Source organism: Anser brachyrhynchus (genome assembly GCF_964034855.1).
Source record: "Anser brachyrhynchus genome assembly, chromosome: 1".
In the NCBI taxonomy this organism is placed as follows: Eukaryota; Metazoa; Chordata; class Aves; order Anseriformes; family Anatidae; genus Anser; species Anser brachyrhynchus.
The window spans coordinates 206,330,016-206,351,420 of record NC_137694.1 but is presented as its reverse complement, the minus strand read 5'-3'; the positions used below and the strand labels follow the sequence as shown (position 1 = coordinate 206,351,420).

At 40.2% G+C, this 21,405-nt stretch overlaps 1 protein-coding gene and 1 long non-coding RNA gene across 5 annotated transcripts in view; both read left to right on the top strand.

Annotated features, from left to right (window-relative positions):
* Positions 1-21,405, top strand: part of DLG2 (discs large MAGUK scaffold protein 2) — a 1,042,459-nt gene that overhangs the window by 41,571 nt on the left and 979,483 nt on the right. The gene's annotated exons all lie outside the window — the stretch shown is intronic.
* Positions 376-20,084, top strand: LOC308190484. The gene is made up of 4 exons (XR_013947229.1): positions 376-3,920; positions 4,596-4,763; positions 4,983-5,112; positions 19,201-20,084. It is a non-coding gene; the product is annotated as an uncharacterized lncRNA (long non-coding RNA).

Sequence of the window (21,405 nt, the reverse complement as noted above, 5' to 3'; positions counted from 1 at the left end):
AACAGGAACATTGCTCCTGAGTCATGATATTGTACTTGTCTATGTCTTTTCAGTTTCTCTCACCTATAAATGGAGATATGCACATGGTGGCAAAAGGGAAGTGGATCTGATGTGTTGATAAAACTGTTTATGTAGGATTCTTCAGTAGAATCAGGACTAAATTCCTTGTCACTCATAATACCAAAATCCCTTTCTTTTCGTTTTTTCCCTGTTTTTTCTTTCATTTTTTTTTCTTTCTTTCTTTCTTTGCCCATCATACCTATGGTTTTTTTTTTTTTTGCATTTAATTTGGCTCATTTTTGTTGTTTTAATTAATTAATTAATTAATTTTATTTCCTGCAGTCATCATCAGGTCATTGATTTTGTACAGTGCATCATCTGGAATTCCAGCGAGTACCATAAGGACCCAAATGTCTTGCATGTGATTCTGCAGGCACCTGCCTGCGCTTATAACTGATCTCGATCCTGACAGGTTTAAAATATTGCTGCATTCTTCCCTGAAAGCCTTCACCGAAACGGAAAGTCTTGCACAGGCCCCGATATGTTAGCAAAACTGTGGGCAAAGCATATGAAGAAAGCAATTTATCCATCACTGACAGTCCAGCAGTGCATAACAATCTTTCAGTGGCTGGTCAGTGGTGGACTGTGGCAATGGCTGTTTCATACTCATGATTTCAGGTCAAAGCATCTATAGGACCTGCAGACCTCTATGTGCTTTTCGCAAGTGTACCTGCACAAGCATAGAGAGCCCGTAAATAGTTCATATTTCTGCTTCTGTTAGGGGTTTACATATGTTAATCCTCTAAAATGTAGCAGATCAGAAAGGCAATTGGTTAAACTGAATCGGAATAGATCTTATTTAAACTAAAACTACACAGGGGGATTTCAGGAATCCTTATTGATTCCTGATGACATTTTTCAAGAGTGATTTCTCTCTTTTTTTTTTTTTTTCTCTTTAAATATATCAAAAATAACCAAAATTATTTATAAATACAATTCATATTTGGCAAGAATTTCTGGCTGAAAATGAAGGAAACATCACAAAAAAAAAAGATGTTTTCTAAATCTAGCATTTGTCTTTCCTATAGAATGTAGCTATATATATTTTCAAAAATTATACCCCCAGCCCCCAAATAAAAGAAATTTCAATTCTGAATGCAGAAGTATTTTTCCATTTTTAGACCAGATGAAGCAGTGAATTAAGCACAAAACAAATTTTTGCTTATTTTTCTAAGAAAAAAGAGCTTGTGAATCTGTACTGGCAGGGTATGTGCTGACCTATTTCCCTTCTCTTTCCCATGCCATTCATTGCTTTTGATATGACAGAACCATTTTAAACCATTTCGGACTAAAAAAAATAGCATTCTAAGTCTCTTGCAAGGGTGTTGCTATTGACCTGATTTTACAGATAGTCACAGAATCACGGAAAGGTTTGGGTTGGAAGGGACCTTAAAGATCATCCAGTTCCACCCCCCTGCCATGGGCAGGGACACCTCCCACCAGCCCCGGTTGCTCAAAGCCCCATCCAGCCTGGCCTTGAACACCTCCAGGGATGGGGCATCCACAGCTTCTCCGGGCAGCCTGTGCCAGGGCCTCACCACCCTCTGAGTGAAGAATTTCCTCCTTATGTCTAATCTAAATCTCCCCTCTTTCAGTTTAAACCCACTACCCCTTGTCCTATCACTGCACCCCCTGACAAAGAGTCCCTCCCCAGCTTCCCTGTAGCCCCCTTTAGGTGCTGGCAGGCCGCTGTGAGGTCTGCCCAGAGCCTTCTCTTCTCCAGGCTGAACAACCCCTACTCCCTCGATCTGTCTTCACAGGAGAGATACTTCAGCCCTCTGATCATCCTCGTGGCCCTCCTCTGGACTCAGTCTAACAGATCCACATCTTTTTTTTTTTTTTTTTTCTGGGGGGGGGTCCCAGACCTGGGCACAGGAGGTTGGTCCTTACGAGAGCACAGCAGAGGGGAACAATCCCCTCCCTTGCCCTGCTGGCCACACTGTTTTTGATGGAGCCCAGGATACGGCTGGCTTTCTGGGCTGCAAGCGCACGTTGCTGGCTCATGTTGAGCTTCTCATCCACCGGCACCCCCAGGTCCTTCTCCTCAGGGCTGCTCTCCACCCTCTCATTGCCCAGCCTGTATTCATATTAGACAAAGACCTGACGTTCAGGCAAAGCAGATGCCAGATTTGTTCAGGTGTTCACACATCTGCACCCACACCTAGGTCATCCCACAGGATGTTTAACAGCTTCTCACCACTTCTACACGTGTTTTGGAGTCTGACCTGAAAGGGCTGGACCCAAGCTTGTTAATTAAATGCAGACAAACAAGACACTGGATTATGCTTCCTCTGATATTCCCTAACCAGCTCTGTGGTTACTGGACCTGCTCCCTGCCACACTGGTGGGAAATGGGAGAACCACTGGGCCTTTCTGATTCATAGAGTCTGTTTTTTTCTCCTCTCCATCATACATCCTCCCAGGGTCATTCCCTATCCAGATATTTTGTCCATCCATTGGGTAACATTAACTTTCCCAACTCAGTATTTCAGTCCTGCTTCTGGCAAATCCCTCAAAAAAGATTTGTTTCCTCCTTCCCGAGACTGTGTCGACATGCCAACCAGGGGAGCTTTTTATGTGCACTTTGATTTCTTCTTGTATAGTAGAGAGCAGCATGTTAGAGGGTTGTTGTAGTGCTGAAGGAAAGGGGGCCCAGCAAAGATTTCTTTTTCCAATTCCCGTGGGAAAATATAAAAGCATTTTATACATCACTGAGCTAAGCAGTAGCTGACAAATAGTTTCCTGTTTGAGGGAACGGGGATATATGTACCCACTTGCTTTCAGTGTGTGTTAGTGACCAAGCTGCCAAGGGAGCAGCATGGGTTTTCCATTCTGCCTCGGTTCTGAAATGGCCATTTCAAATCATCACCTTTACATTAGGTTAATTAAGTCAACTTCACTGATTTCAGTCCACTACTCCACATTTTTCCAAGCAAGATAAAATGTGAAAGTGTCTTACTTGTGCTTGTTTTGTTAAATTTTCACTGGCATCTCTGTGATTCTAGAGCCCTTGTATCATCAGCTTGCTCTGATTCTTAAGCTATTAAGAGCCTAAATCAAATTAGAGAAGGATACTGATCACCCAAATGCCTGTGACAGCATTTTTCCATGGCTATAGCTACAGGAGCTTACAGTATAACATAAGGAGTGACAGACAGTCCAGCAGAGGCAAGCTCCTAAGATGTACAAGAAGGTGGGCATAGTGGTGTTGGGCCACATTTTCACAAAATCCAAGTAAAACCGTGCTTATAAATACCCCAAACAACCGTATCATCCTCAAGGAAATTAATCATTGTTTTTAAGTGTTGGGAAATGAAATTCCAAGTCATCTGTGATTGTACGCCACTGTTTCAGTGTGGTTCTGGAGCACTGGCCATGCACTGAGACAAAAGGGACAATGCAAAGGCCATCTCCGTTGTGCTGGTGGGGTTCCCTGTAACACAGCTACATCCTGGCCTTCCTGTGCCAGCAGGCATCATTTTGACCAAGGTGAATGCTCTGCCATCCTTAAGCTATCACCTTGTGAGACGGAATAGCCAGCTCGTTGTGTTTGTAAAAGTCAGCTGCTTTACAGCTAAAGGTTGTTTGCTTACCTCTCCGTCAGGATGATCGCTTCCACCTGGTCTCTGCTCTGTTTGATTTGTTTCACTTGTAGCCCTGCTATGAATTAAAACTTCCCTGGCTTTAGCTCTGAATCACTTGAATACACAGACCTTTCTGGGCGAAGTTCACAGGGAGGGCCAACGCTGTAATTGAAAAGAAATGAAATGGGCACAGGTGGCTGTCTCTGGCTCTGCATGGGCACAGGCATTGTGCTGGTGAGGGCGGCAGAGGTGCTGTGTGGTAGGAACTAGTGGAAGGTAAGCATTTCTAACAGAATAAGTTCCTCTCCGTGCTGGATCTGATAGTGTAATTGTAATGCTGTGCCATGCAGGTAGCAAGTGAATGATTCTCTAGAAACCTGGCGGCAATGACCAGCTCTGTACAGCGATGGATGCTTTCTGTGCATTGTATTTATGTGATTACTTTCTTTCTCCAATGTCTCTTCCCCCAGTACATCTGTACTGAAGACATTTTATGTGGCCAATTTGGTCAACACAGAGCTATGAAATGACGAGGGGAAGATTTTTCTGTGTGGTTAATTGGTGCTAACATTCAAATGTCATATCAAGGGAAACATGTCACTTAAGCATCTGTTTTTAAAAAAACTGTTTTTAGCTGAAACACTCGTGATTCTTCATGGAGAAACCTAGAGGATGAACATAAATAACAGAATAGAAAAATTCTAGTAAATGAGAGGCAGTATTGCTCTTCTTTTCATTCCTGTTGTCTACTTCTGGAAGTTGGCTGAATTAGGATTTAAGTAAGCCTAAAAGACAGGAGATCAGAAAGAAAATAAAAGACTTCCAATATCCACTCTTTAATAATAATACCCTGAAAGGGAAATCCTGCCAATAGTTGCATCCGTGCTTTTTGCAAGATGGTGATTTTTTTAAAAAAAAAAAAAAGGCAAAAGAAATCTCTTCATTTTCAAGCTAGCTTCACAAAGAAAGCAACCAGACATGGAACCATCTCCCACCCTTCACTGCCAGTGGCTGCTGCATGTGATGTCCTTGGATGCCCCAAAGATTAGGCAGTCTGATCCACCTGGCCCATGTAACAGGGATCAAAGACGTTTCTCCGTCTACAAACTTAAGCTCCTGGTAAGTGCATCCTTTTACTAAGTCGCACAATATTTTCATAATAAACAGTAGTAGAGCCTTTTTTTGGTAATTACACTGAAGCACAAAGTTGTTTGCATCTGCCAGTTGTTATGAATTTGGTAAACAGAGGAAAGGCTGTAACACAACATAAGAAAGATGCATTCATGAAGACTGTTTCATGAAGTGGAGAAGTTGATATTCGTTTCTTTTCCCTTGCAGCTCTCTGAAAATGAAGAAGACAAATTGAAAGTTATGCTCTGCACAAATTAATAGGGACCTCTGGCTCTTGAGGGGGCAAAATTGTGGACCAGTCCTCTCATGTGGCAGTGCATTAAGAGCAACAAAAAAGGTATCTTTTTAAAATTACTTCATGTTCTCAGTGTGGACAGACAGAATATGTGCCAGTAGGAACTTTACATCCAGCTTTTATTCTAACAAATTAGAACACTATTAAAACAAACCAGCAAACAGACAAAAAGTATGAGAAGCAAAAAACAGGTTTAATTTCTGAGTTAATGGTCTCAGTTTTTTCTCCAATCTAGAATTTTCTTCTTCAGTATTTTTATTTATTTACTCAAATGATAGTCTTTGTACGGCAAGCACATTTTGCTTCCCTCTTGAGGGAAAAGCACCTCTATTCCCAATTACTAAATCTCAGTTACAGTTCATTTACAGCAGAAAGTCAGAAATTAGATGAAGTTTCAGCATCTCAGTGGTCATTTAGTCAGGTCCAGAATGGGCAGGGAATAAGGTCACGTTTTGACAGCTGGAAAGGCATCTAATTGTCAGCCACAGCATGCGAAAGATCAGCTCAAAAACCTGAAGCCAACCAAGTATTTTGCACTTGAGTGGTGTGAAATTTGTGTTCATGTTTTGGTCTGGTTCCACAGACATTAAATAAGAGTCTACATTTGTGGTGGCATGTAGTCAAAATCACTTGGCCAGCTGGATACCACATGCCTTTCTTGAATTCAGAGTATTATTACATTGGATCATTAAACTTCTAATTTAACACTCATTATACCTGAAGAAAGCATTTGCCTCTCTTGGTGCTATGTCTATTTCTATTTTTCTTAATGCAAGCTTAATAGCTGCCAAGTCTTATCTTCCCCTTCAGAAGAAACAGCTACTTTTTCTCAAATGGAAAACATCTATTCTTGAGAAATCAGTAATTCTGTCATCCTAAACATTGTTATCGGCACTGAAAGTTAAATTTGATTGCATTTGGATTCTGAGTTTCTCAAGGTGTTTGACACCAAAATGTTTTCTCTAGAGATGGTAGAACAGTCGTCACTGGGCTTTTCTTGCTGAACTCTCACAAGATTTCTATTCTTATGGCCAAGAAACATTCTTTATGGCCCATGAGACGTCTGTGCTGACGCTTATGTGCAGGCTCTTAGCAGGGTACAGCAACTGTTTTGTAAGTTGTTCTACATCCTTCTTGAAGTGTAAGGCTCCATTTTTTGGACGTATCTTTGTGTAGGCACATTTATATCTTTACTAGTGTCCCAGCTCAAATTGGGTTGATGTAAGTGGGCTTGAAGCATGCACACTTTGGATAGCTCTCCATACTCTTGCTTACCACTAGACGTGGTATTTTGTCATTGTAAAGGGATTTTATTACTCTCTGCAGAGGAATTAGCCTTTGCAAGAAAAGGGTCAAATTCTCAGTAATGAAAAAGATGCTTCAATGTAGTGAGAAGAGTGACCTTCGGAAGAGCTTTCCTGTTTACCATGTCACTTTAAGATACTTGATTCTTTCCTCCAACACTTAAAATGTCTCAGTGCATCAGGTTACAATCCTGGGATAAGAATGCCCTCAGATAAAGTGAAAATAAAACTGGTTACTTAAGACAAAATGGACTAAATAAAAATAAATATTTCTACAAACATAAATGAAGAAATAAAATACAGGCTTAACTTTTCTTACACCAAGATTAAATCAGAAAGGTTACTTTCTCCCTTTATCTTGCAGACTTGCTGTAAGTGATTTTTTGATGCACACCTTCTACGGAATTATTTTATCTGTGCAGGTCTTGCATTTCGGGTTACATGCATTAAAGGGAGCCTACTCCTGGAAGAACACATCAGCTTAACGGAGTTGATCTTCAGCAAGCCCCTCAAAGAATCTGAGTGGGTTTAATCTTCAACCTCAAAATATGTACTTCTTTCCCCTTCATACTTATTCAATATATTTTCAGTTATTTAGCTAAAATAAGGTGTCTTAATATGTTAGACCAAGTATAATCTCCCGCAGTGCACTGGCTATTCAATAGCTCTTATTTAATGAAGATCACCTTGTCTCTGATTCAGCATCTCTATCCATGGAAATTTATATATTTTTTTGATTATGTTGTATTTTATAGCTGTGCATTATGATTAAAAATATGCTTAGTATAAACATCTAAATTGCACAGAGGTATGTAGGTCACTGAGACCAGCTGGGGTAGTGATTAACCAGTTTAGAAGGAATCATTGATTTGGGATGATGAAGCCTTACTGTCTTCTTCTATAAAGCAATAACAGGCAGGAATAGGACTGGGAGAGGTTCATGACAAAATGCTGCTGTCAGAGTCTTGGTGAAGGGTACCAGGAAATTAGAGGAAAAAGGGGAGAGGAAGAACTTGGAAAACAAGGCATGGCAAAGAGGTAAAGGAGATGGTCTGAAGAAACTGAATTCCAAATTAGCTCACTGAGGAGAAGAAAGCATGGTCATTACCTCCTCCACCCCACCCCACCCCACCCCACCCCCCCCCCCCCCCCCCCAAAAAAAAAAAAGGAGAAAAAGTGAAAGAGAAAAGTGATAAGATTAAAACCTTGAAGAGAAAGGTTAAAGCAAAGAAAAGGAAATGCATGAGCGAAAGGAGGGCATAAATTGAGGTGCATTGTTCATAGCTTCTCAATTTAGATAGCTTTTCAATTTTTTCAGGTTTTTCTGATTTTTATCTGAAAGGAAACAGAATTTAGCAAAGTAAACACTGAGAGTGAAGAAAGACTCCATGTGTGCATGTGTATAGACACCTGCGTATGTATATATTTATACATATGTGTGTGTAAATGGTCCAACTACCTTTGGATGGAGGTAATAATGACAGATAGCAAAGGAGAAGAGGTTTGTCCTGCCACAGTGACTTTTACTGGTGACAGAGATGGATTTTTAAGTCATAATGTCAGGGTAAGCTTTGTTCCAAAATTTGGAGGTCTGCAGTGACCTCCTCTGAGCTAGTTTAGTTTTCTAAGGATACTTTTGCCATAAGTGGAAAGAAATAACCTCTTTAAAGTTGTGAATTATCCAATCTCCTCCATCCTCTCAGGATGAGATGAATCTTATCACAGAAGAGTCTATTTCTCTCCATTGGGTAAAAATCTTACCCAGAGCACTAACTCAAGTATAGACTGCTACACTGTAGAAGTCTTTCCTCAGGGTGACATGAGTCTTATTTGAAAGATGTGCCATTAATACAAATTCAATTTAATCAGTGGTACAAGAATGTGCAGCTTTTTCATTACAATTGCTCTATGTTGAGAGTGTTAAAAGGAAATATTGTCTTCCTCTCCCATGAGACGTTCTTCTCGACTTCCCTCCTGCCGTTCTTTTAGCATGGAAGACCCATTAGGGATTCCCAGCTCAATTTAAAGGACAGCTAGTACAGGAAAACTACTGTAGACACCTAGAATAGTATTATATGATTCCCTTGGTGGTTAATAGCATTCCAGGAGGTATTAGATACGACCATCTGCCTGATTGCAGCTGCTTCCAAAACCAGCGAGGCAAAAACCCCTTGATTTTGAGGGACTTCTTGCTCAGGAAAAAAAAAAAAAAGGAAAAAAAAAAAGTTATCATGGCTAAAGTTATCTTGTGAACCTCCACAGCTTGATATGTTTGACTGATAATCTGCCATAGATCTTGCCAGAAACTGGCTAAGCTTCAGAAGTAGTTAGCTTCCCAAAAGAGTCTGAATGGGAACTGTCTCCTGGGGAAAAACATCTGACCTCCTGAGGTCTTTGGGGCCTCCGATGTAGCTTGTACTCTGATGGGGCTGCTGTCTAGGAGCTTTGAATAAACCATGAAGGTCTGTGACAAAATTAAAAATAAAAAGGTGAGGGGGTACAGATTACTCCCCCAAGCAGTAGGATAGGCAAGGGTGTGAACAAGACTATGCATTATACCTTTTTGTTATTTCTGCTACAGATCTTTACATCCAACCCGTCAGAGACAAATGTATTAATTGGGCACAAGACCAAGTGAAAGCCAAAGCTCTGCAGTTTCTTGTGATGAGTTTTGCGTGTAAATCCTGCTGCTTTCCCCTTTTCCTTGGTTGTAATGCATCAGTTAAGAGCAGTTACTTTTTTGTGGTGGGTAAAATGCACTTGGGAGTTATGCTGGATTTTCCCAGTGTAAAAAAGGTTGTTTGCAACTGCAGGAAAAAGTTGATTGTTGCTCCCTCTCAAGACTTCTTGAAGTCAGTGTTATTATTTGTCATCATCCATACTGAGTAGCTGGAACATTCACAATCATGAGAATGAACGAAGCTGTCCCCCCCCTCCTTCATTAACATTAATTAATACCATATAGAATAGGATAACTGAAGTAAGTTTGCAGATTCTTCCTTACGCCTGTCCCTATTTGTCATATTGGATTCTGCCACAAACCTTCCGACCAGCAAATCATTGAAACACATCCCTCAGTTTCCATAGCTGTGAAATAAAGACCCTGTGACCTGCCTACCGCCGGCAGTGTTTGAGGGATGACCACTTACTTGTCCCTTAATGACATTTTGGGTATATTTTTGGAGCTGTAAGAAGGTTACTTTTTGGAGAAGCCCCTGTTTGAATAAGGTCAGTGAGAGCCTAGTTGCAGGAAATTTTTGAGCATGGAAAAGTTATTGTAAAAGTCGAGTGCTGAATTAGAAAATGCCATTTTGTGAACATTGAATGACTTCAGATTTGTATCTCATCCTGAAGTAATAAAAAAACATGAGCATTCAAAAGAGTCTAATTTCAGAGGTGCTAATATGAAATTTTTCATATTCATGAGGTCAAAAAAACGTTTTGTGTAAGAATTGTGAAAATGTTCTATTTTATTTGAGATGTTTTCTGTAAAAGTATGGAAAAGATCAAACACATTTGTAGCATTCGGTACTTCATTCAGGGCAGATAGGGGAAGAGAAAGCAGACAGGAGTCTTGACAAGTTTGTGTGTGTTGAAATATAACTGAAAATAAAGCAGAAAACCGGAGAAGTTGAAAAATTGGCAAACAAAATCTAAAGGATAGTTCTGTTTTGAATCATGTGGCAAAATTTCAATGACTTTTTCAGTAAAATAGGCATATTTTCACTCTTTTTATTTGAATTTCACCTTTTTTATCAATCTTATTAAAAACTGCACTTCCTCTCAGTTTTCAAGCTAGCTGTTAGCATTGATAGCCCTCCCCACCTTTTATTTTTTTTGATTATAAATTTAATCTGATTATAAATTTTCCCTGCTGTCAGTTACAGTATAAGTGTTTGGGTTCACAGAGAGTGTGCGATGTATGGAAGCACAATACCTGAGGAATTCCTCAGTATTACGATTGAACCAGTCGGTTCTTCTTGGGCTGACTGCCGCCATCCCAGATCCTTCCCTTTCTCTTATGCTTTTGTGACTATGTCTATATTGATAGTTGGGTTTGACCATGACCTCCCACTAACCTTACATCTTGGATCTCTGCTGGCTTCCCATGGACAAGACCTTGTTCAACCCTCCTTGAGATACGTGACCTGCTTACAAGCAGAAAAACCGACCAGTTGCGGTCCCCCAGCTTTCCGCAAGGCCACCCCTCAACTTTGGTTAAGCATAACCTCGATGCTTTTGGGTGGGATCTACTTGATATGGGTTGGATGGCTCATCGAGATCAGTACTGGTGAGAGTAATCTCAGTGTCAACTCTACAGGTCAATCTAAATATAGCTCTGAGGTATCATCTCTGCCTTTCATGTTGAGGCTATGGATATTTTTTTTTTTTTGGTGCCAGCATCTTTAAGCTGACATTTTTACTCTGCGATTGTAGCTGGAAATAGGGCAGCAAATTCTCTGCTCCTTTTACAGCAATACAAATGTAAAGCAACCTCATTGACTACAGAATTTCTCATCACAGATAACATTGCCAGCTGCATTTGTATCAGTTTGTAGTGATGTGACCCATTCCTCTGGTATGTACTACGCTCTTAGCAAATATTCAGCATCTTGCAGGATCAGAGCTTTAGTAACTTCTTTTTCTTTTGTGTCTGTGTATGTGGCTGAATGCTCCAAATGGATGAGATCTTGACTTTTTTGGTCATTTAGAGGACATTGAAAATGTGAAAATACTTCAATTATCTTATTAAAGATAATTAAACACTTTCTTATTCTAGAAATTAAACTCACATATGCATTCCCCACAGAAAGAGGCAAAACTCTTTCCAACCCACTTACCATATTTTTGTTCTGCTATTGAATTTTGCTTTCTATGATTGCTTTTTCTTCTCTTTGTCCATCCCCTATCTTTTGCGAGCCTTACACTTACAATTCTGAATGTAACCCTCTGTACATTATAAGTCAAAGTGGTACAAGTAGCAAAGTGGCTATGCTCTCACTCTTCAAATGTCCTTCAGTAATATATTGTGCTTGTGTTCTCCTTGGGCTGTTCTTTGCAAACTAAAACAAATACAGTGGAGCTTGTGCCAGCATCCTCCTTGAGAGATCTTGAAACTCAGGGATAAAATTTGTGTGTGGGAAGATTTAATTTACCTCTTTAGTTTCTTCTAAAAGCAATTGAAAACACTGTTAACCACTATTTAAAATGTCAGCATTTCCCATAACTACCATGCAATAGTAACTTGAATTGCCATAGTTTTTCTTTGTATTCAGCATTTAAAGTATGTTTGTTGAGTAAAGATGCTACTATTTGGCATATGTTGACTTTTGAATACTTCGTACCTTATCTGTCCTGTGACATATCTGGTAATCACTGCCTACTAGTGCCTGAGTTCAGATTGCATTAGACAGATTTGTCTTTTGTACCACATCGTGGGGAGTGTTTTTCACATCACACCCTTGTCAGAACATATGGCTTTGTCCCTGAACCTGTTAAAATCCAGATGCTATGTTGAGTCAACAGCTTTCAAAGTTGCAATCAGGTTAACCAAACACAAGTAAGTTCAGTGGTGAAGATTTCTATCAGTGTCATTTACATCTGGGATGATTTACTCTTCCTGATTCAGTCTTTCATGAATGCTAACGATTCTCTAGCTAGTAGCAAAGATGTTGCTAGTAGTAGGTGCATCCCATTGCTTCCTGAAGCTTTCTGTAATCATACATGTTATTTCGAGATCTCCTCAAAGACCCTGGCTTTACATCAGATTTATGTGCCCCAGCACGTTCAACACCCCTAGAAAAAGCGCAGCAGGCAAAGATGGTTGCACTACAGGGAAGACCGCTTATGAAACCCTGCTTTGGAATGAGCTAGCCGCAAAGCTGAGGCTTAATCAAGTTCAGAAGCTGGCAAAAGACCTCTAGCTTGCCCTTCTAGAAGACCACAGAAAGCAGAGGATAAAATTCCCAGATTAAATATTCTGGAAGAGCTTCAGTAACTTGGGTGAGGCACAGAGCTCAATCCTACGACATTTCATCTGAAAAGCCTCACCTCTGATTGCAAAGTGCTCCCTCAAGCAGCTGTTTGCTACTAAATCAGCTAAAAAAAGCATCTCACCACTCCTGGAGCATCTGGAAGCAGTGGTGGTGTGACAGCTCTTCCTAGTTCAGACTGGATTCCAGAAAGGATCCCTAGGCAGGGAAGAGCACCTACAAAGCTGGTCAGTTATTAGCTAGCCTACCTGATACTTCATTCACGTATGAGAAACAATCTAGAGGCAGTTCTGCACATTTGCTGATACTTTCCTCTTCCATTTTTTGTTATGATGAAGAACTTTGGCATGAAATAGGAGTTTTAGGCCAGATGCACAAAAATACATAGGTCCCTTGGTGCCACCGATTCCAGCTTAACTCAAACGGATTTGTGGACCAAAGTCTTGACTTCTTATATATTTATAGCTTCCAGATGTCTTTGCCTTATAAGAAATCATGGAGACATATATGTTTTGTAACAGCAACCTCATGGGGCCTCGGTGCAGACTGACAAAGGTGCTTAAGCGCTTGTATCTGCAGGAGAGCACCTACTAGGATCCATAAAATATCCTTGCACACATTGACTTTGGCGGAAGTTGAATTCTTGAAGTTTACATATGCTTTGGCAAATCCCACTAGCCGTATCACTTGCATATTTATGTGCCTTTGAAAATCTGGCCCAAGGATTTCTGGTGCGGCAGGGGTCATAAATCTCTTCATACAGAGACTTCCACACATGTTTCTGTAATAGTTAATAGCACTGAGTCCACTTTGTTCCAAGCAGCTATCAGACCCAGTTCTGCCTTGTGACTTGGGTCATCGTTTATATCAGTACAAAACAGGCCAACTTTGTGTTCATTCATAGCAATGATTTGGATGTTTCAAGACACTAACAAAGAAAATCAGCTCTAAATTCAGTTTAATCAGCCAGTTAAGACACATTTTTGGCTGCTTTATGTTTTTGGAAGTGCAAAAAAGCTGAAGCATTATCTGCTCTAATCATATGGGTTCAAAGTAGATGAAAATGCTACTTCTGGGGCAAGTAGATCAGGATTTTGATTTAACAGTGTTTGCCACTGCCCAGGTACTGTGACACTGGATAATCAGTCAGAGGTCTGGGTGGGGAACAGATAGTGAGGACATGATAATTCTCTTTGATTGAAAATGGTGCTACTGGTCAAAAGAACTTCCTAAGCAATGTAAACAGCTCTTTAACGCCTTCTAATGCAGTTGTTGGAACAACATTCCTAGGGAAACGTATCCATGGTTTCATTTGTCATACCCTTTTCCTACATCTCCTGGCTGTGGACGATCAGTTTCCTGAAGGAGACGTTCAGCCAGGCTCTGTTTAATCTTTTTCTCTGTAACTGCTGTGCTATTAGCAGCTACAGCAAACATTTCCTCTCCTGGATTTTCACTGTTATCAAATCTCTACAGAATTATAATTTTGTATGCATTAAATAATTTCAGTGAATGTATAGAATAGAATATTTCTGTTGGAAGGGACCCTCAGAGATCATCAAGTCCAACCGCCTGACCCCTTCAGGGCTAACCAGAAGCTCAGGCACGTTCCTGAGGGCACTGTCCAAATGCCTCCTGAACACTGACAGGCAGGGGGCACCAACCACCTCTCCAGGCAGCCTGTCCCAGCGTCTGACCACCCTGACGGCACAGGAATTTTCCCTCATGCCCAGGCTGACCCTCCCCTGGCACAGCTCCATGCTGTCCCTGTGCGTCCGGCCATCGGTCCCAGGGAGCAGAGAGCAGCACCTCCCTCGATGCTTCCCTCCTCTGGGTCTGGAGAGAAGTTGTTTTTGCAGTATTACATATTATCCTGTAAAGTCTCATTTCCATATATTCACTGTGTACTGCTTTATGGGTATGATATGAGTCTTTGAGTATTGTTTCCCGTTTTGGCTTTTCTCCAGCTGGCCAAGTTTCATTCTAAGTTTTGAAGTCGTGTGGATTTTGTCCTGTCCACAACTCAGTAACCAATATAAATGTTCCCATTGTCATGGGCTCTGCATGGCACCGCGCTTTCAGAGTTGTTATTTCACCTAATAATGAGTCAGAGGACTTGTGTGTGTGCATGTGTGTTCTGTGTTTCTGTGCCACCCAATGGCCTTGTTGTATTGCTAGATAATCTCGGGGTTAAACTAAAGTGACTAATGGTAGGCTTTATTTTTTCCAGATTTTTTTTTTTTAATGAAAATAAACTTGGTTAAAGGTTCTCTCTTAAAAGAGTCAGCTTCTACAATCAGATGCTCAAGCAGAACACTCAATAAGCCTAAACAGAGTTGTGTGCATGTATTTGGGAGCAGAAGCTGGCCCATTTTCTCCTTTTGTTCTCACTCGCTGTCTGGCAGCCCCTCTTCATGACTTCTAAAAATTTAATTAAGGTACAGGTGACTTGTCTTTCTGAACGTCTGTGAAATAATGTTGTGTCCCTAGGAACATCTGAGATCATCCATCTAGCTGCACTATTTTTATATTCTTTTATGTAGAGCTTCTCAATCTTGTGCTAGATCATCCAGTAACTTTTTGGTCAAAATCTAGGGGTATATTTTATATACTTGTTGCAAGTCTTTCCAATTATTCTATACATTTTCTCTGCTGAAATGTCAAGTTTGAAATAAGCCCACACTGCTTTCCTTTCCTTCTCTCTGCCTGGGAAATTTGGCTCAGAAAAGCAGCAGCCGCCAATAGCTTCAGCTGGAGGTGAAGTGCCAAGAACTTGCAAAGTCTGCTCTTGGCACGGCCGAGTGCTCACGGCGTGCAGTCCTGAGCAGGGCCCCTCTTCTCCACGCCGGACTTTGAAGGAGCCTCAGGCTGGACTGGAAATTTGCAGATATTGTTTTGTGTCCTTTTACTTAATTGCACCCACGTCTCAAAGCCTGTAGTGAATATGGGCTTGACTGGCAGCAGTTATCACAGAGCCGAAAACCTCTCATTTGTGTCTCCACCTACAAAGCTGCACCTGCAAAGGCATCCAAACAGCATTTTATGCTGCTTTCACATGAAAGAAACAAAACCACTTATAAAACTAAGCTTTATAAGATGTTTCTCTTGTGTAAATTGGGGGTACAGAGAAACATCTATTTAATAGAGATATTGTGAAGATTAAGTATTTAAATATTTAAGGATCTTTGAAAGCTTCTGTAATTACGTTCAGTGAGTGCAGCTTAAATATTTCTCCTAATACAAATAGGAAGCAGAAACTCAGAGTAGTTTTTTTTTTTACCTCCTTACAAAGCCACCTTCACTGCTCCCACTGTACTTTAGAGATATGCATTGCTAGCCTTTCCCAGGAAGAATCCATTTTCCTTCTTTTACTTATGACCCATGTAGGATAATTTGTGATAAATATCTCCCTTATCTCCTGTTTATTAGAGTTACCAATTTGGCAACAATTAATCTTTAAGATATTTTATTTTAGTGAACAACATATTGCTGTACATAAAATCACACTCCAGCTCTGTGCTATTCCTTGCTCTTGCTCCTTGGTTAAGCTAAATTGTTTACTTGAACTTTCTAGAGCGATGTTCATCAATACACCCACGGGTCAGACGGTTTTGATGTGCTCTCTGGAGGTATATTTGCAATTGCAGTCTCTTCACAAGCCAGAAATCTCAGGCCTTGCATTTTATACTTTTCTCTCTCACTCTTGCAACATTTAATCTTTCCTTTCTTCCTGTCTCAAAGCAAACTGAAAACACACACTTTTTGCCTTGGTCCCTCAGACTGACTTATTAATGTGAGCCCTGTAGTATCCCTCTTTCTTGTCGCTTCTAAACAGATTGCATCTACAGTTCAGTGCGAACATTTCAGTTATGAGATTATCTTGTAACTGTTTGCACCACGTATCTAAGCATAACTCTTTCCTCTCAGTGTTTCTCATCAGACAGGCAGTGCACACATAAAGCCTCGTGGTTATTTCTTCCCTATAGTGCAATCTGCTTTTTCTTTCCTTTTATGTTTCCTGATAGAAATTGCACACTACGCTCTTTCTTTTGGTCTTTGGTTTAAAATCCACCTTCTAGGTGTTTGTCTTCCACATTGGTTCAATAAAAGCTGTTAACTCTGCGTCTTCTTCCCCTCTCCCTCCATATGAAATCAGTAAATTCATTTTTTTTTTCAGGAATTCAGATGCAACTTTCTAAAATGAAGTGGTATGTCTCACCTTCATTACATCCTATTCACTTTTCAGAAAGGACAACATGCATTTTTTTTTTTTATCTTCATAGGAACAGAGCAGACTCTTCCAGGAAACACTGTTCTTTTTGCTTTCTTTTTGTCACTTATTATTTACTTACTGGTCTGACATCTTGCTACACTTCTTGAACACTTACTAGAACAGCAATAGGATTTACAAGTCTGCCAAATTTAAGTCTTTCTATTGCACTGAAGAGAAAAGAAAAGGTAATATATACCTTCAGGGATGTTCTGCAAAACTTCCATAGGCACCTTTGAAATGGTCATGATCTCATGACCACTAATCAAAGATACTGCCATATGATGACCTTCCAGTGACTGACTTGTAATTTTTACTTGCTTGATGTCCACGTCACAGAACCAAAACTGTCAATAATTGGGACCTCCATTGGAAAATGCAGGCAGAGAAACCAAAGTCAAAATTGTCTGATAAATTGATCACCATCATTTTCTCTTAATCAGCACTAATGGACATCAGTAAGGCAGAATATGGAAACTTAATTCACTTACTGTGGCAAAACAAGGTTAATAGTAGAAAACGCCCTGGATTCTTGGAATACTGAAAAAGTACATTTGTATCACGGGGTGAGAACAGTGAGGTAGTGGGACAGACAGAGATGGGAGCAAATAAGACGGATGGAGTCTTTTAGGCGTCTTGCTATCAAAGGAAGGAGCAGTGGAAAAGCGTTCCTAAAAAAAAACAACCATTTCTGTTACTTACCAGTGCCTGATTTTAGGTGGAGCTTTTGCTCAGGGAAGACTTGCTATTCAGTATAAAGTGATAGGAAAACATTTTGCTTTGTCTCACTGGTTTGATTAGTGTTTAAACATTGAATTCAATATTTAGCAGAGTGATAAAATACTAGTGGGAAAAAAAGACACATAGTCTTATAATTGTTATTTTTTCCCCCCTGCAATGCACTGTGGCATTAATTTGGCACTTACATTTTAAAACTTTCTGATGCTGTATTAGGTTATTGGGCTGGAGTCTGTCAACATAGTATCCGAGCATGCTCAAGGCTAATTAATTTTCCAGTAACAAAGTGTTAATGATGTTATTGTTAAACTCCTTTTGATGCTAATCTGGCCAAGAATTCTTCCCAAATTCACAGGAACAGCAGAGGTCTTTGGCTGTTCTTACGGTATTGTGGGAGGCTCAGCTTGGAAAAGTTGGTCTGGAGGAAGCCTGTTGTGTTTGTTGTATGTTTCACTGTAGTTATTGAAAGGAAAGGTTTTCAGAGAGGCTGGTTTGACAGTTTTTACAAAAGACAGTCATGCTGGTGTCACCCAATCTTTTCCTTGCTAAGATTTATCAGGTTCTTAAAGCAGGCATTGAGTTTGCAAGTTGAGGTAGCTACAGCCATGTGGAACAAGATTGCATGGGAGCTTTCATTCATCTGTGGTCAAATTCCCTCACTTTTGGAGTTATGCAGCCTGCTTAAACTCTTGGAAGCTCAGAGAAACAGTTCATGTTCCCTCCTCCATCAGTAGGGTTGCCTTATTTAAAGCAGAAACAGCTCTTTTCCATGGCATGCATGCATGACATCCAGATACCTCAATCCAGTGATGTGTAAAGGCAAACTCTGGTTTAGGAGGCAGATGGATATCCTTCTCCACCATTACAGGGGAGCAGGTAAAATGAAAAAAAACAATGGCCCTGCTGCAGTCCTCTTCTCATTTTGTCTTGCAGGAGTTTCCCAACACACAGACCCATTCCTGAGGTTGCATGTGTTAGCATGGGAATGGGCAAAGAAGAGATTAAGCAGAAAAATGTATATTGCCTTCCAAATGATTACTGAGGTCTAAGAATGAGAGAGAAGGTTCTGCTTCTCATGAGAGCTGTTATAACATGGCTGGAGTCTTCCTTTGCTGATTTATGAGCATTACTCATCTATATAAATACAAAAGCATATAGCCAGTATGGAGATATGGGCAACTGGTTCAGTAGTCCTTAAAGTCATCTTTGAAGCAAACTTGGACTTTTATCCTGTCAGTTTTCAGAGAGAACTGTTATGTTACCATTTCTCATTCCCATTCTCATGCATTGCGCTGCTATAGTTTTGTCCCAAATTGGGAGGTGTCACAATATCCCACAAATATATGTATTTTAACAGATTCTGTCTTCCCAAGTTCATGTAGAGGAAAACTTCACCTACTGTGACTTCTTGGGAAGACGTGATGGCTAAATCTGGCTGTGGTGTTTCCATCACAGCTCAAAGAAAGTAGTAGAGGAAGTTTCATCAGGAAGAAAATATTCTTTGCACAAGTAAAGGCAACTATTTAAAGAGGGTATGCTCCTGGGACTTTTAACACTCTTAAACCCTGTTGGAACTTGTAGGATGTTAGGGATTCACCATACATTGGGCAAGAGGATTTCAGCACCTTGTGAGGAGGTGTAGTTGCTACTAGTAAGGGCAGACTATGCTTCATTTTGTCAGGTCTCTATTTAGCATCTTTTATATGTTGAATTCCTAAAGAATGGCTTTTATTTACTTAAGAGAATAAAATGTTATAGCTAATTTTGAATGTACTTACCATAGTCATTCTTTGACACATTCTCTCTCCTCTGGTATTTTTCACAGTTCAGCTTCAGTCACCCGCCTGAACCATAGGACTGATTTTGACCACTCCAGTTTGCAGCATCACTTGTACCATGACACTTTTCAACATCCACGAGAACTCAGTACTTCTGCTATGAAGAATATGGACATAAAGACCAGCCTTCATATTTGTGTCCCTGAATAACTTCCACTTGAGGAAAAAGCTATGTACTACTGAATACTGTCCTGGAACATAATTCAGAAGCATCAGCAGCAGAAAAAAAAAACATCCTAAAGTGGGGGAAAGACATACTTCTCAAACATTATTCATTTAAATCATGGAGCTATATAGAAACTGCTACTGATATGATATAGCTGACATGTGGCAGAGTACCAAGTGGACATTCTTCAAGAAGTCAACTCCACCTACCCTAAAATCATCACTATTCTCTTACTAGGCCTTATTTTTAGGAAATTGCTTAACATATGCATGAGTTTTCCCAGTCCTAAATTCTTTTAAGCTGCATATTTCTTCTGGAGACAGTGCATTCCATGAGCTGCTCTGCAGGCATTAAAAACAACATTCCTCACTTTCAGGGGACTGGTATGGTGGCGTGCAGGAATCTAACATTTCATGCAATTTATGATTTTCAGCTTTATTGAAGAAATAATTCTGTTTGTATGTAGGTATACAAACTTTCAATCTTGAATGTATAGTATTGCAAGTCATAGTCATTTTATCTATCAGCTATTGTATTAAATGAAGAAATGTTATATATTGTTAATATCCTGATCTCCAGAAAGGTTGTGAAAAGTACGTTTTTTCTGAATTAAAATGTACTTGAAAATTGTTGAACATTTATTATTAAAATGTATTTTTTAAAAAAGCAGAAGAGTATCAGTATTATTATGTGGAAAAATTCTTTTCTCACAAACACCAGAGAGGAACCTGCCATGGTGTTTCTCTTGAAAGAAGAATACATTTAATTACAAGTCTGAGGAAGTGACTTGCACTGTAGATGGATGGATGCTTTGAGCCTGTTTCCACACATCTAACTTCTTCCAAGCTGAAAGTCCGATCTGAAATGTGGGGGATTCTGTATATTACTATTACACACATGCCTGCATGCTCACACCAGCAGGAAAACCGGTCTGCTGTTATCTTTGTGGTCATGGCCTAACTCTGAAACTTTCATCCTTGTTGTTCCTGGCGTTGCAGTGGCTGGAACAGGTGCCTGTAAGTCCTTGCTTCAGTTCTCAGCTCCCCTGCTGACTTATTTTGAGACCTCAGCAAAGCAGAAAACTGCTGTGTGCTATCTTCCAGTCTGCCATAGGAGGTGTATAGCATCTATCTGATTAGCACACTGTGGGATTTCATCCAGTAATGTTTGCACACTCCTTGAGATTTTTCTGCTGAAGATAATTGTACTATTTTTCCAGTTCCCAATTCACCTGTGCTACAAAGTAAATAGGAGCTTCTTGAGATCACAATTACATGGCTATTTATCTCCTGACCGAGATTTAGTGATTCAGTGATGATGGCCAGTGTTTTTTGTGAGGGGGTTCTTCTACAGGCCTAGAAGAATCACTCTTGCATCTGTGCCAGACATGCATTTCTATTCAGGTTTTCATAGGGGAAATTAAAGATTAGACATGAAACTTGCTTTGTTTCCCTTCAGATCTGAACGAAAGAGCTGTCATGAGCTGCTGCGCTTGGTGAGATAGGCTGACCTCCTCTGGCTGGAGAAAGGGAACTGTGTGGTTTCACCTTGTGCCGTAGCATTTGTTTATCAAGATGAAGGAAGGAAAGAATTTAGAAACTACCCAATGTAAAAGGGAACGTGGGATAACTGGAATGACATTATTTCCGTCCATTTTAGCAACAAGACGGTCAGTGCTATGACGTCTGGATAAGGTCTAGACTTTGGGGGTTGCTCATTAGAGAAAAAGAGCAAATAACAGAGATGGGAACTTGAAATGATACATTGCTTTGTTCCTCACAGAGATGTTCTGTCCATTAGTCCTCCCGGTCAAGGGTGTGAAGGGACTTTGCCTTTAGGTATAAAATCCATAAGATGATAAATCATAATCTGTTGGCAAAAGCCATTTGTTACTGAGTATTAATGTTGAAATAGTTGATCTGATTAATCTCTTCGGTCTTACTTCTATTCCTAAGAATAGCAGGATACCTCAAGCAACCCTGTCAACCTATTACATAGGCTCAATTCTTTAGCCTTCGTGGACCTG